Raw genomic sequence first — 16,335 nt, forward strand, 5'->3', positions numbered from 1 at the left:
GGTCATTCAACCCCCAAAGGGGTCGCGACCCGCAGGTTGAGAACCACTGGGTTAGGGGTTAGCAGTGTGGAAGTCTCAAGACTGGTTTCACAAGCTAGAGATGGGAGTGAGGAGGGGAAGGCTGGGTTGAGCCCAGACTCGATCATACATCTGGACTGCGCACCATTTCTCTCCTCGGTCACCAGTGGCGGATCCCCGTGCCCACAACTCAGGGATCTGAGGAGCTGACAGCTGGGTCTGAGACAAGGTGTAACACTCACCTGATAGTTTGTGGGCACCTTAACCAGGAGAAAGGAGCTTTAGTGGCATAGAGGTAATGCATTGGGCCCCTAACTGCAAGGTCTGCACTCCCAACATCCACTCAATGGCAGTGGCTTGAGTTTTGTTTTTGTTTTGTTTTAGCTGAAAGAAAGTCGGTCCTCATTACAGACCTCAACATAGTTCATTCCTCATTGGCTCTTTAGAGACAACAATTTTAAGCTTAAATAGACCAACACCAATAGTCACCATAAATACCTAAGATGGCCAAATTGTTCATTCTGCGACCCTACCACTGAGACAAGGATTCTGTTGGACCCGGATGAAGTCTGAAAAACTATTTAAAAAACAGAAAAATCTCTCCAGGTAATTCTGAAGCTTGCCCTGGGTTTGGAATCCCTGCAGTAAATTACTGGTTTTATTTTGATTTTGCAACTGAGGAAAAGTCCCCAAACAAGCTAAAGTGACCTCCCCAAGGTCACATAATATTAGCGGCCACATTCTTTTTTGTTATTGCTCCGACTTCTCTTTGCACATTGGTCCCAGGCAATCCCACCAGAAGATACCGGTGATTGTTTGGGCCCCCAAGGAGCACGGATTATTTTATGCTCAACTATAGGCAGTCCCGGGTTAAGGACAATTCCTATTTGCCCTTAGGGAAACTTGCCCTTCTCAAAAACCAAACTCACTGCGGTCCAGTAGACACCGACTCATAGTGACCCTCTAGGCTAGGGCAAGGTAGAGCTGACCCTGGGAGTTTCCAAGACTGTAAGACTGTTTATAGGAGTAGAAAGCCCCATCTTTCTCCTGTGGAGCCGCTGGTGATTTTGAACTGCTGACGTTTGGGATCACAACCAAACGGGTTCACAGACCAGCCCCTCACAACAAATTCTGTACCACGATCACCTTCCCTTATTAACGTGGAAAGGCTAAATAAGAACTGTATGCACCTGTTTTGACTCACCTACACATTTCCCAAAAGACACAGGAACAGGTCTCAGGGACTGAGATCGAGGGACTGCCTGCCTCACTTAGAAGTTGGCAGTGTGACTCTACTCAACAGCACCGCAGAAGGAAGGCCTGGCCATCTGCTTCTGTTAACAATTGCAGGACAAGCAGCCCCGTGGAGCATAGTTCTACTCTAACACGTGCAGGCCACAGCCTTGAGTCAGAATTACTCAATGGCAACAGTTCGTTTTCTTTCTTTAATTGTTTCCTGACTCTAGACGAGTCTTCTCGGATGATATTACGAAATTCCTAGCTTGTTTTGGGTGGGGCCCTCTGTGGGCCAAAAGAAGAAAGCACAGCCCTTCCCAGCCCTCCTGGATTCTGGGAAGACTTCCTTGTTTGATTTTGAGAAGTGAACATTCCCCAAACTCATGGTCCCCGGAGCCAAATGCTGGATTGTTTGTTCCTCCGGATGATCTGTGCCTGGCCCCCGCAGCTGCCTGGAGAATTGTGAGCGGCCTGTGCAGGCTGAAGTTCTCCATCTGTCCTGTGCGCACTTGTTTTCGCCTGTGGTGAGCACTCTGTGGGGGTGATCTGGGGGGTGGAGGGCGGGCTGGCAGTGAGGAGGGGGGGTCGATGGGAACTCAGCCGCAGCGCAGTTGGTCGACTCACTCCATTGGAGCTGGGGTTGATTGGTTGTAACTTGCTCACCCTTCTCATGTTGTCTCATAGCCAGCACTATGTCCTCTGAGCAGTTCCTGCCCGGGAAGAGTCGCAGTCAAGGTCAGGGCAACTTTGGATCTCTCCGTGGTGGTCTACCAGCTCCCTTCTTCCCAGAGGCAGAGAATCCTCTTCTCTAGACACCAAAATGACCCCCGGAGATGCCTTTGTTTCCAGAAGCCCTATCCTTGAGGTGCTTGGTCTCTTTTTCTCTCCTCCTTTGCCATCCTTGGCTCACATTGAATGGCTTTCTCTCCGAAGTGCTATCTATGGAATGTAAGCTATGGACTGCCCCCCCCACCCCACCCCCGCCCCAGGGAAACAGAAGTGATTGTAATTGGCTGCCGACTGGAAGTCTGGCAGTTCACACCCACCCAGCAGCTCCACAGAACAAAAGGCCTGCTGAATGTGGAAAGATTACAGCCCAGAAACTCTGGGGAAGTTCTACTCTGTGAGTTGGAGATCGACACATCGACAGCTAACAATACAGCAATCAAGAGTGCAGGAGAAATCTTAGATAGGGTCAAGCGACTGAGTAGCCCTGAATAGGATGCCTGTACTTCCTGCACATAGATCCAGGGACTAATGTCTTCATCATTATTGACTGTCCAGGCAAAACATTTTTAGAAAATTGGCGATTCCCCTCTCAAACAGACTGTTTATTCTCCTTTCCCTAACCACCTGGTGGGTCATATGAGGTAGCTCTTAAAGAGACCCAGGTCTTGTGGCAGGAGGACAGGCCCTGAGACTGGAGTGAAGGCTGGGTTGGAGTGCTGGCTCTTCCATGTTCAAGCTGTTCCTCTTGGTCATTTCACCTGTTGGAACCAATACCCATTCCCCAGGTTGTTCCACAATCCAAGAATGACCAGAGTCACTTTTGAAAGCATTTGGGAAACCAGAGAAGTCCTTACTAATGTTAGTCCTAGGAAACCTGGGTGCCTCAGGGGTTACAAGTTGGGCTGTGAAGTGCAAAGGCAGCAGTTCGACTCCACCAGCAGCTCCTTGGGCGAAAGATGGGACTTTCTACTCCCATAAACAGTTGCTGTCGGGAAAACTCACAGGGGCAGTGCTACTCTGTGCTGTCGGGCCGCTAAGAATCAGTATTGACTCCACGACGCAGTGAGTGAGTGAGAATGTTAGTTACTGCTACAAGGTCCCATGAGAGGAAGGTCTTTTCCGAACTCTCAACTCACCACCACCGCGCTGACCCGAGACTGTTTCCGAGACTGTCACCGTTTACAGGAGTAGAAAGCTCAGGTTTGCTCCTTCGGAGCTGCTGATGGTTTCAAACTGGGGACCATTTGAATCGCAGCCCCATGCGCAACCACTATATGATGTGCCAATGGGGTAATATTTCAACTAACGGGCCCAAAATGTTCTGAAGACGAGAGCTGCTCCAAGAACCCCAGTGCCATCAAGTCCATTCTGACCCGGTAGGACAAAGCGGAACTGCCCCGGGGGTTCCGAGTCTCTTTGTAGGAGTAGAGAGCTAAAACGTTCTCCCCCGCAGCAAGCTGGTGGTTCGAACTGCTGATCTTGCAGATTGCAGCCCAATGCGGAACAATCACGCCCCGCCCCTGACTTAAGGGCACTGCCCTGGAAGTGGAGCAATTCACCCGAAAACAAAGCTTCCGTTCTGGTCTTGGAGTAGTGGTCCTGGGAGGGGGCGGCTGTGAGTCGGTGTCCACTAGATGGCAGCGACTTTGGAGTTTGGGTTAGCCTGACCTTGAAGCTGCTGTCCCTCAACTTTGACTGCAAATGGATTTCTAAGAGCCCCCTGCCTAAGACAAACTGGTTTATTTTGACCAATGTTTGGAAGGTGATTTTTAGGAGGCCATTTTCCCCAAAGTTCAAAAAGACATGTAAGGGTAATTAATGACTCGGGTAGGTCCCCCAACTCCTTGGATCCCGGGAATCTGGATTGCAGGAGAAAAAACTGCTTCTCAGTACTGTTTGTGCTAAGGGCTCCCGCTGAGGAAGTCTGGCTCCAGACAGCTGTCGTAACTTCTGGAAGAGAAGAGCAAAGCCCAGGCCAGGAGGTCCCGAGTCCACTCTGACTCCTAGTGACCTCATCGTACAAGACAGAGCTGCGCCTGTGTGTCCCAAGACTGCAGCTCTTGGCGAGAGTAGCCCGCTTCATCTGCTGGTTTTGAACTGTTGACTGTGCAGTTAACTGCCCAAGGCATAACCCATGAGCCTTAAGCAAACGTGAGCTTCCGCAGCGGCTGCTTGAAAAAGCCCCTAACGCGTCCTCTTGCTCCAGTCCTGCGACAAGCTGGGGAACAGTTCGAAATGACCACCTGTATTTGCTGTGAGCTTCCGCCCCCACACGGGCCCACCCTCTGCCTGCATTGCTGCGTCTTGATTTTCTCTCCTCCCTGAGAGGGTGCCCAGGGTGTCTCACCGCAGGGCAGAGTTAGGGGCGATATCCCAGCATTTCCGACGCTCGCTCCCCTTTGGCGGAATGATCCTCTCTTCCTTTTCTTTCCCTCCCTGTAGGGTAAATGAGAGGAAAGTTTTGAGAGAGAAAAAAATGCACCTCAAGCCCAGGCACATCTTCTGTTCAGTAAGTGGTGTTTATTTTCATTATTTATCCCTGAGGTGATCTCTTCCTCTTCTTGTGCCTCAGTTTCCCCAGGCTTTGAGGAGGTTAGTGTAAGTGATGACCAAGGTACCGTCCCCTCTTGACGCCCTAAGCCAACATCCCTGTTCCTCTGACTCCTTGCTCGAATATTCTTCTGTTACCCACCCTTCTATTATCCACTTCTTCCATCTTGCACCTCTTGGTCTTCAGAACTCCATCTCAAAACCCTTCAGCAAAGAAGCACCCCAGGGCGCTCCCCACGAGGGGATGCACAGTCCATACGGCAGTGTCTAACAACTGCGCCCGGACCCAAAAATCCCGGGGCAAGAACGTTACCTGCCTAACCCTCTTCCGCAGGCCCATGTGAGAAGCGAGAGGTGCATCTAGAGAACATCAAGGAGCCATTACTTGGCAGCCATTGATGGACACAGGGTGGCTAGAGGAGGGAGGGGCAGAACGAAGTCAACAGTTCAAAGTGAACGCTATAGGGTTAAAAGACCCAGATGCCCCCAATTCAGGAGTCCATGCTGCCCCTTGTCTGCATGGGCAAAACAAACTCTTGCACTCAGTGTCCAGTTCGTTTCAATTGGCTGAAAAAGCAGGCAACACTCTGAGAACCTCCTTTCCCTAGCTCACTGCTGGCTAATGGTCTTCTGGGGCCGCAAGTCTTGCTCAGAAGACTGCAGCCTTTGTCACCACCAACACAGCAAGGGCAGGATGGGCACCTAGTCAGCGGGCCCTCAGGTATGAAGGGCTGATAGAAATGCATGTGCTCTTTCCATTCCTCTGTGCTGTCTCTCCTGCATGTTAAACTATAATAGTTTGCCATTATTAGATGGTGTGTTAGTCCAGGTTGACTAGAGAAATAAATCCAGGAACACTCATATATGTATAAGAGAGAACGTTATATCAAAGAGCAATTGTACATTAAGAAAACATCCCAGCCCAGACCAGATCAAGTCCATAAGTCCGATATTAGCTCACATGTCCATTACCAGCTTATAAATTCTTCTCCAGACTCACGCAACACATGCAACGAATGCAGGAAGATACAGGCCAGTGGGTGGAAAGTCTGGTGGATCCAGTGGTGGTGGAAGCATCTCAGCACTGGTGTGGGTCTCCACGTGGCTCCTCCAGTTCCAGGGCTCTGGCTCCATCAGTGTAGCTCCATGTAGCTTGTCAGTAGGAATGGGTAGCAGAAAGTGTGTGTGTCCCACCTCCAGAGAGGAAAACCGGAGTTCCCTGAATCCTCTGGAAGAGGTCATGCCCCCACAGAGGCCTCATTGGCTATGACCTGATTGACAGGCTAGACTCCACCCCTTCACAAGTTGACAGATTATGTAACTTCCACAGATGTTATCATCCCAGCCCTCTGAGAGACATCCCCACTTCACCCCACCCCACAAATGATGCAGAGAAACATGCCCTTACAGAAAAAAAGGTTCTCAAAGTTAGTGTGACTGTAACTAAGGAGAAGATTCTTGGATCCAGCCCAGAGATACTGAAACAGAATCTCTGTAAAAGCTCCAAAATAAGCCTTTTGTGTGTTTCTTTTATTACACATTTTTATTGTTGAAGTTTTCAAACCTATATGAAAGCAGAGCCAATCGTTCAATGAATCCAATATATGCATCATCCAACTTCAAAAATCTTCAACATAGGTCCACCCATTTCCCTCTAAGTCCCAAAGACCACACAATTTCATGAATATTTGTTTCTATCTACAAAACATAATACTTTAAAAATATTCCTGAGATAGTTAACTATAATTCCTTCATATTATTAAATATCCAATCAACATTCAAATTCACCCAATTATCTCATTTTTTAAAAAGAATTGATTGGTTCAAATCAGGATCCAAACACGTTCCATACCTTACAACTTTGATTTGTCTCTTAAATCAGTTTTTTTTAACGTGTTGAAATAACTTTCTACTCAACAGAACTTGCAAAAAAATAATATAAAGATGAAATCAATGAGATGAAACAAAATATTGAATGGAAAACTGATATGTTCTGTAAACCTTCACCCAATTCATAATAAACAGTTTAAAATAATGTTACAAAAGTTTCAATGTATTATTCATGCAACTCCTCCGATGATAATATCTTATATAACCTCAATATAACTATTAAAATCATAAAATGAACATTCACATACTCTATCAAAACTATAGCCCTTATTCAGATTTCGCCAGTTTTTTTATGCACTCCATTTTTTTTTCATAGTTGTGAAAAATTTTACCATGAAAATTTTATACAGGAATAGAATGTTCTCAGGAGCCCTGGTGGCACAGTGGTTATACATTAGGCTGCTAACTCCAAGGTCAGCAGTTCCAAACCCCAGCCACTTTATGGCTGAAAAAAGACGGGGCTTTCTACCCCATAAAGAAGTCCAGTCTCGGAGCCTCACAAGGGCAGTCCTATAGAGTCTCTGTGCGTTGGCATCGACCTGATGGTTTTTGAGACTTTCTTATAAATGATGATGGAAAGATCTTGTCTTGCTTACTGTAGACACAACATCAGGAAAGACCACTCACTAGAAAAGTGCATCACGTTTGGTAAAAGAGAGGATCAGTGAAAGTAAAAGAAACCGGCAATGAGATGGATCGACATCTTAGCCACCACAGCGGACGCAAACATACCAGTGGTTGTGAAGATGGCACCAGACGAGGCAATCACTGCTTCATTATTAGACTCAGGTGTTTCATTAGGGCCTTAGGTGTTGGGGAGCAGACAATGGCAACTGAAAATAACAGCATACACTTTGTATAGCCACAATCAGGGTATAGAACTGTTACCCAAAGAAACATTCGCCTGGTTCCTCCGCAGAGCCACGCCTTCCCTAACCCCTTCTGGAAACCAGCCCCTAGCAATTGTTTGAGCCAACTAAAAACAAATGAATCGCAATCTCTCTTATATTGTTATGTTGTTAGTGGCTGAGGGCAAGCAAGTCCCAAATCTGGAGGTCAGGCAGTTGGCTGCAGATCCATACAGTCTTTGCCCTCAAATCAGAAGTTAGTGGCAAGAATGAAGAGTGAGGGGTTGTGGCAAGAAGTTTATTTATAGCCTGAAGGCAGAATACACCCTAAGGAATTTCTCTTTTCAGTCTCACGGCTTTCAGCTGATTGGATAAGACCCATCACACTATGCACGGTAATCTGCTTCACTTAAAATGATGTACTTTTAACTACTTTACAGTGGCATCTAGACCAGTGTTTAGCCAAACTCGGCGCCATGGTCTAGCCAAGTGGGCATATAAAAGTAACACTACTCCGTGTGCCAGAATAGAAGGTCCAGGATAGGATCCTGCTTTCCAGGCAGGGAGGAAAAGAAGCTGAAATTGATGCTGGTTCAGGGAGAAAGTGGGCCCATCAGACTGTAGGAGCTGTTTGATGCCTAGTGGAGTGAGCAGTGGGTGTGGTAAGATGCTGGGGGGGGGGCAGCCCCCCACCGCTAGTCTCTGGTTCAGTAAGCACAATTGTACAGTTGATATATATAAGTATTATATTAAAGTCATTGAGAGCATGAGAGATAAAAGAGATATTCCAATAATGGAGTCAGACACATTTCATAGTAGCATTGCTCACCTCAGCCCCGCTTGATGGTCCACGTGAAGAGATGGTAAAGGGAAGGAGGACAAGGGGAAAGGGAAACAGGGGAGGAGAGGGAGCCGAGGAGAGGTGAGGGAGGGAGAGGGAGGCCCCTATTGCCTTTTGGGGGCGTGCAACCCCACTAATTACAGGTAAAGTCATATGTCACAGGAAGGGGTTTCACTATGGGACATACACGCAATAGGAAGTGGAGGGATTGGGGGTATACATGTGACAAGATGGGCAGATCCTAGAGTCAGGATGGCAGCTGGCTCTCCAAAGGAACCATTATCAGTAGGGTGCAAACCCCACCTACAGGAACCAAGCTAATGGTCGCAAGGCTTAGGGAGAAGTAATCCATTGTCCCCAGCAGCAGGGAGAGGGACCCACTGCAGTTTGACAACTGATCGCCCTCAGGGAGGATGCCTGTAAGCATTTGGCCTCTCCCCACAAGGGAGTACCTTGAAATTAACAAGGCAGATATTTCCAGAAGGCCACTTGCAGTGTGCCAGGACTCCCCCCCAGCCCAGACCCTGTTCTTTGCACGTCTACTGTGAATGGCTATAGAAGACCCATGCTGTGGAGACAGCTCCAACAGTGAACACAGGCCTACCTCCCTCATGGTCAGTTGGGTTAGTCTGCCCCCCACTTCCAGCTGGCGCTGAAGACTACCTAATAAAGCGCCTGTGTGTCGGGAAACACAGTAGGAGTAGAAGCTGCACTCGCAGCCAGCTATCTACCAAGAGGATTCTAACCGCAAAGAGGCAGAACTCCCTGAGGATCGCAGCAGGTGACATCCTCTCCCGCAGGGCACCTGGCAATTGCTGGTAAAAGACTTGTTACAAATGGCTACAGAAAGCCCCAGCCCCAGGAGTCTGCTCCAATAGTCAGCACTCTACCTGCCTCCTTGTCACCCTGGAAGGAAAAGGACAGACTTCCTCAGGCAAAGGTTTGGGTCTGTGTGCTCCCTCTTAGAGGTGACACTGGGGGCAGCTGACTGAGGCTGCTTTGTACTGGGAAGCATAGCCAACGAGGTGGGTTTTGATAGGAATAAGGCAGACCTCCCTGGGAGCCCAGTCAGGGGTGACTACCCCTCCCATAGACACTTCCCTACAATGGAATCAGGAGGTGAGTTGCCTAAGAGGGCACGATTCCCCCAGTACCAGAGGACCACTGGGACTGAGAAACAGACAAGGCAGATCTTTCAGAGTGCCACCTTCTCTTCTCCCTCGAATGGAGGAAAGTCTGCCCGTGTAGCATGTCAGCTCAGCTAAACAGCAATCCCACAGAGCAAAGGAACTTCAGACAAAGCCTGTCAGCGACCCCAGCCCAGAAGGAGGCTCACTGAATGTGGGCTTTCCCACTCAAAATGTAACAGGAGTGACAATCAGAGAGATTACACTGTACCCCTGATGGGCAGATTGATAAAGATAGCTCAACTGAATGACAGTATCTACTGGTGGACAGACTGACCACAGTGTATTCTCTGAAATGTTTGGAAAAGAATGACATTTTAAAATGAGATTGGGGTGTGTGACCTCCTCCCTGGGGGACAGACAACTGAAAAGTGGATGAAGGGAGTCGGACAGGGCAAGATATGACAAAATACCCATTTATAAACTATCAAGGGCTCATGAGGGAGGGGGGAGCAGGGAGGGAGGGGAAAAATGAGGACCTAATGTCGGGGGTTTAAATGGAGAGAAAATGTTTTGAGAAACGATATACAAATGCGCTTTACACAATTGATGTGTGTATGGATTGGGATAACAGTTGTATGAGCCCCTAATAAAATGTTAAAAAAGAGAAAAAAAATGAGATTGGGAATTTTCAAATCTGAGTTAAGCTAGAAAAAGTGAAAGCCATCACATGAGGGAGGAAATGGTAGCAAAGGCTGAAAGCTCTGCCTACCTAATCATTTCCTGTAGACTGCAGTGCCGGCTAAAACTGGAGCAAACTGAGAAAGTTAACATTCCCCAAAACTCCAACGCCCCAACAAAACAATCGAAGATACACAAACAACAGAGAAACAATGGCCCACCCAAGTGAACGTGACAAAGGGAGGGAGTGCACATTTAGGGATGACCTAATAATGGAAAACCGGAAGAATATAACACAAGTTTATTTACTTATATGAGCTAAGGGGAATAAAGAGCCAAGGGTAAAACATGGACAAAGAGCTAAAAGATATAAGGAAAGTAATCTGAAAACAAAATAAAGATGTAAGAAACAATAAAGCAAATGAAAGGGACAATAACTGACACCACCATAGAAGGACTTCCCGACAGATTTCATCAGTAAGAAGAAATAATCAACCAATTAGAGGATGAGATTCTAAAACCATGGATGCTGAAGAGCACGAGAATGGAGGCTCAAGAAGACTAAGTAGTTGAATGGGATTCAGGGGTAAGAGGCCCACTGTGCACACCTTGGGAGTTCCAGAAGATGAGACAGAAAGAAATGTTTGAAGGAATAATGACAGAAAACTTTGGAATAGCAAAAAAACAAATAAAAAATTGCCATCATCTTTTAAGCAGACTTTTTGCCTTAAAATTTAACTGGCCTAGAGAACCCCCTGGGGAGCCACTGCTTGAGACATTTCCCTTTTTAAAGGCACCCTAACAAGACTAAGACAAGTGCATTACTGAGAAAATCTTTCTGGTAGACAGACTAACTCCAGTGTGTTCTTTGCTGTGTTTGGAAAAGAATGGAAGTTGCAGAGCCATGTTTAAACATGTTTTCTTGAAAATAAAGCCATACATGTGGCAGCTAGTACTTTTTTACCTACCCTTGTAAAGGAATCTAGCAAACTTGTAGGGTATGAGATCAACAAGCAAAAATCAGTTGGGTTTCTATACACTAGCAATTTAAAGGGACCTTAGTAAAACCATCCTATTTACAATCGCATCTAGGAGACTAAAATGTCTAGGAAAAAGTCTAACCAGGGACATGAAGAAATTATATAAATAAAACAATAAAATACTGCTGAGAGAGATTAAAGACGACTTAAATAACTGGAAATATGATCCATGTTCATGGATTGGAAGAGTTAATATTCTTAAGATGTCAGTGTTACCTAAAGTGATTAGTAGATTCATCATGATCCCAATCAGAATTCCAACAGCCTCCTTTACAGAAATAGAAAAACCAATTCTCAACGTTTCTATGGAATGGCAAGACCCCTTGAGTACCTGAAACAATGCTGAACGAGAAGAACAAACTAAACTAGGAAGACTCAGACTTCCTGACTTTAAAACATGTTATACAGCTCCTACATTCATCCAAGCAGCCTGGGACTGGTGTGACAATAAACACATAGACCAGTGGAATAGAAGTGAGAGGCCAGAAATAAACCCACACATCTATGGTCATCTGATTTTGACAAGGGTGCTAAATTCATTCTGTGGGAAAAGAAGAATCTTTTCAAGAAATGGTGCTGGGGTAATTGGATTTCCACATTGTAACAAGTGAAAGAGGATCCAGCCTCACATCATTACTCAAAAACAAATTCGCAGTGGATTAAGGACCTAAATACCGAAACACATAAAATTCTTACAAGAACAAACAGGACAGCACTATGAAATCTAGCTTTCAACAATGGATTAACTAATACAATAGCAAAAGGACAAACTGCAAATGACAAAATAAATGAATGACACCTTGTACAAATTAAAGACTTTTGTTTATCAAAAGACTTTACCAAAAAGTGAAAAGACTTTCTTCAGAAACTGTATATCCATTAAGAATCCAATAATCAAAATATATGTAAAACTTTTACAACTTGCGCTGTGCACAGTTGATGTATGTATGGAATGTGATAAGAGTTGTGTGAGCCCCTAATAAAATGATTACAAAAAAAAAACTTTTACAACTTATAAAAAAGACAACATCCAATCAGAAAATAAGCAAAAAACTTGAGTCGACATTTCACCAAAGAAGGCTTTCAAACAGCTGTCAAATACATAAGACGCTCAGCATCATTAGCCATCCGAGAGACACAACTCCAAATCACAGTGAGATACCATTCCACTCCCAGTCGGATGGTTAAGACTAAAAAAAAGAAGAAGCAAAACTAAACAAACAGGAATAATCCATGTTGCAGAGGACGAAGATTAATTGGAACCCTTATCCAGTGTTGGTGACAATGTAAAATGGTACAGTCATTGTGGAAAATGGTGTCGCTGTCCCTCATAAAAACTAAAATTAGAACTATCAGATGACCCAGCAGTTCCCCTCCTAGGCACACACACAAAAGACTTCAAAGCAGATCGTCATTGCAGCGCTATTCACATTAGCCCAAGCATACACGCATCAATGAATGGATAAACAAAATGTGGGATAAGCATACATACAATGGAATACTAATCAGCCAGTAGGAGAAATGAAGTCTTGATACATACTACTGCATGGATGAAGGCTGAAGACATTATGCTGAGAAAATAAGCCAATCACAAACTGTGCAGCTCCAACTCGCAGTAACCAGAGGGACAACGTAACAAAACACTGTCGGATCCTGTGCCACCCTCACAATCAGCCCTATATTTGAGCCCATTGTTGTAGCCATATGTCAATCCATCTCCCTGAGGGTCTTCCTTTCCCAAGCCTACTCTCCTCCTCCAGGGACTGGTCCCTTCTGATAACATGTCCAAATTCCATGGGACAAAATCTTAACCATCCTCACTTCTAGGGAGCATTCTGACTGCACTTCTCCCAACACAATTTGTTTATTCTTCTGGCAGTCCATGGAATATCTAATAGTCTTCACCATACCGTATTTCAAAGGCACCAATTATTCTTTTGCCTTCTTTACTTATAATCCAGCTTCCACATGCATATAAGGCAACTGAAAATTCCAGAGCTTGGGTCAGGCAAAGTGACATCTTTGCTTTTTCATGCTTTAAATATGTATTTTCCAGCAGATTTACAATGCAATACATCATTTGATTTCCTGATTATTGCTTTCATGGATGTTGATAGTGGATCCAAGTAAAAAAGAAACCTTTGACAGCTTCAATCTTTTCTCCATTTATTTTTGTTTTATGTTCAGATTTAATCCATAGTGAAAGGCTCAGCCTTTGATCTTCATCAATAAGTATTTCAAGTCCCCTTCACTTTCAGCAAGGTTCTGTCATTTGTACAATGCAGGTTAGTAATGAATCTTCCTCCGATCCTGATGCGTGTTCTTCTTGGAGTCTCTGCTCAGCTTTGGGATGAAATAAGTATGGTATAAGGATACAACCCTGATGCACACTTTTCTTGATTCTTAAGCCACACAATACTCCCCTGTTCTGTTAGAATGACTGACTGTCTGTTGGTCTGTTTACAGGTTTCACATGAGCATGGTGAAGTTTTCTTCAATTCCCATTTTTTGCAACATTATCCACAATTTGTTATGATACACAAATGCCTTTGCATAGCCAATAAAACACAGTATTTCTAACATTTTCTGTTTCAGCTAAGATCCTCTGATATCAAACATTGTGTGACCTCACATATTAAAAAACAAGAAAAGGTAAATGTACAGAGGGCAACTAGTAATTGCCAAGGTGAGAGAGATGGGGGGAAGGGGGGATTCACAATGGGATATCAGCACTGTAGTTAATTGGTCTAATAATGAGTTGAGTGCTACCCCCTAGTTTTGGGTAGTGTCTGCAGTCTTAGAGACTCCGACTGGCCATCCAGTGCACAAGAATTGGTCTTTTCCACTTGGAGAAATAAAAGAAGGAAAGTCATGAGTATTGTTATTGTCAGGTGCCATCTGATCAGTTCTGACCCATAGTAACCCTATGGGCACAACAGAACAAAATATGACCTGGCCGTGCTCCAGCTTCACAATTGTTCCCATGCGTGAGCTCATTGTTGCAGCCACTGTATCAATCCATCTCCTTAAGGGCTTTCCCCTTTTTTTTGCTCTACTTTACCAAGCATGATGTCTTTCTCCAGGGACTGGTCTCTCTTGACAACATATCCAAAATATGTGAGACAAAGTCTCACCATCCTTGCCTCCAAGGAGCATTCTGGCTGTACTTCTTCCAAGACAGATTTGTTTGTCATATCAGTCCCTGGTACTTTCAATATTCTTCATCAGCACCAAAACTCATACACGTCGATTCTTCTTCCATCTTCCTTATTTTTTTTTCCATCTTCCTTATTTAATTTCCAACCTTCATATGCATATGAGGTGAAAGAAAATTCCATGGCTGGGGGAGGAGCACCTTAGTTCTCACAGGAACCTCCCTGCTTTTCAACACGCTAAAGAGGTCTTGTGCAGCGGATTTACCCAATGCAATGTGTCTTTTGATCTTTTGACTGCTGCTCCCATGAGCATTGATTGTGGCTCCAAGTAAGACAAAGTCCTTGACAACGTCAATCTTTTCTCCATTGATCGTGGTGTTACCTATTGGTCTAGTTGTGAGGATTTGGGTTTCTTTTACATTCAGTTATAATCCACACTGAACACTGCGATCCTTGATCTTCATCAACAAGTGTTTCAGATCTTCCTCACTTTCAGCAAGCAAGATGGTGTCATCTCTATATTGAAAGTTGATGATAAGCCTTCCTCCGATCCTGATGCTGCATTCTTCTTCGTATAATCCAACTTCTTTATTTGTTCAGCATACAGACTGAACAAGTATGGTGAGAGGCTACAACCCTGATGCACACCCTTCCTAACTTTGAGTCACCAATAGGAGGAGAATACAGGATGGGTTCTGTTGTGCATAGGATCACTGCGCATAGGAACTGACTCTGGCACCTAACAGCAACAATGTGGAATGTGACCAATTGCCTCCACGAACAACTCCCTCTTTTGCCAGAAGAACTGGATGGTGCCCCACTACCATTACTGAACATTTTGATGTAAGATTCCAGAGAAGAATCTTGATCAAAAGGGGGAAATTTAAGAATAGAATCTCAAAGTGTCACGAACTCTCAACTTTCTGGAGGGTGGACACATCCCTGAACCTATTTGCCTGAGATAATCTTTAAATTTCAATTCAAAAATACCCCAACATCTTAAAGCTAAGTTTAGCTTAACTAGTAAACAAGAGGCCTGCCTTGTTTATTATGCTTTTAAGAGCTATCTACTTGGGATCAAATTGACAACACAAAGGTGGAAGATTAGATAAGAACCTTAGAGGCAATGAGCTTATGTTAATGAGGGAGGAACAACTCAAAAAAGGAGGGCAGGAATGATTGTACACCCCAAAGAATATATCAATATAACTCATCTGTATGTGTAGAACCTGTTGAGTGGGTATCAGTTTTGCTGAGTATATTCTCAACAACAAAATAAAATTTAGGAAAAGCAAAATAAAACCCTATGGGGCAGTTCTACTGTCGGTGAGGTAAGTAGTCTTAGGGACCTGGTTCACTCACTCACTATTCTGCAAATTAGTACTGAGTGGCTGTGGTGCCCCAGGCACGGTGCCAGGGGCTATGAGTACAGGAATGGGCAGGACAGACCCAGCCAGCACCTCTTAGAGCTCTGGGAAGGGTGCAACACATGATTCCAGGAAAGCTAGGAAACACTATTTAATCTAGTAACTTTTTTTTCAAACATTTTATTGGGGGCTGGAACAACTCTTATCACAATCCATCCATCCATTGTGTCAAGCACATTTGTACATTTGTTGCCATCATCATTCTCAAAACAATTGCTTTCTACTTGAGCCCTTGATATAAGCTTCTTATTTTCCTGAACCCTCCCTTCCCACCCCCTCCCTCACGAACCCTTGATAATTTATATATATTTTTTTCATGTCTTACATTGACCGATGTCTCCCTTCACCCACTTTTCTGTTGTCCGTCCTCCAGGGAGGGGATTATAGGTCGATCATTCTAATCGGTTCTCCCTTTCTCCCCTCTCTAGTAACTCTTTCGTTTCAGCTCTAGGTGTTTTGTCACTGTATTTCCTCGTCGCCCCGAGAAACTGGGCTTGTCCTCATTTTACTGTCGAGGAAGCAGAGGCTGCCTCTTCTCTGAGACGTGAGCGAGCCGACTGTTGGCCGGGAGAGGAGCTGGGAGCCGGATATAGACTTCCCGGAAGGCTGGAGCAGCAGAGGCCCTGGTAGTGGGAGGGTAGGGGACCCTTCGCCCGCCCCCTGGCCGCAGCGTGGCTGGGCCGGGTAGGTCCGGGGCGGAGTCGGCGCTGCCGAAGGGGCGGGCGGGAGGACGACCGCCGGCCCCGCTGGGCGGGCGGGCAGACAGGCTGGGGGGCATTGGCAAGGAGGACCG

At 45.4% G+C, this 16,335-nt stretch overlaps 1 long non-coding RNA gene across 1 annotated transcript; it reads left to right on the forward strand.

Moving 5' to 3' along the window:
- The first annotated feature begins 1,661 nt into the window (after positions 1-1,661).
- Positions 1,662-16,162, forward strand: LOC123521901. Its single transcript, XR_006680250.1, has 3 exons — positions 1,662-1,778; positions 4,426-4,492; positions 15,971-16,162. It is a non-coding gene; the product is annotated as an uncharacterized LOC123521901 (long non-coding RNA).
- The last annotated feature ends 173 nt before the right edge of the window (positions 16,163-16,335 follow it).

Source organism: Echinops telfairi, unplaced genomic scaffold, assembly GCF_000313985.2.
Source record: "Echinops telfairi isolate 266 unplaced genomic scaffold, ASM31398v2 ScPeMD7_443;HRSCAF=831, whole genome shotgun sequence".
NCBI lineage: Eukaryota > Metazoa > Chordata > Mammalia > Afrosoricida > Tenrecidae > Echinops > Echinops telfairi.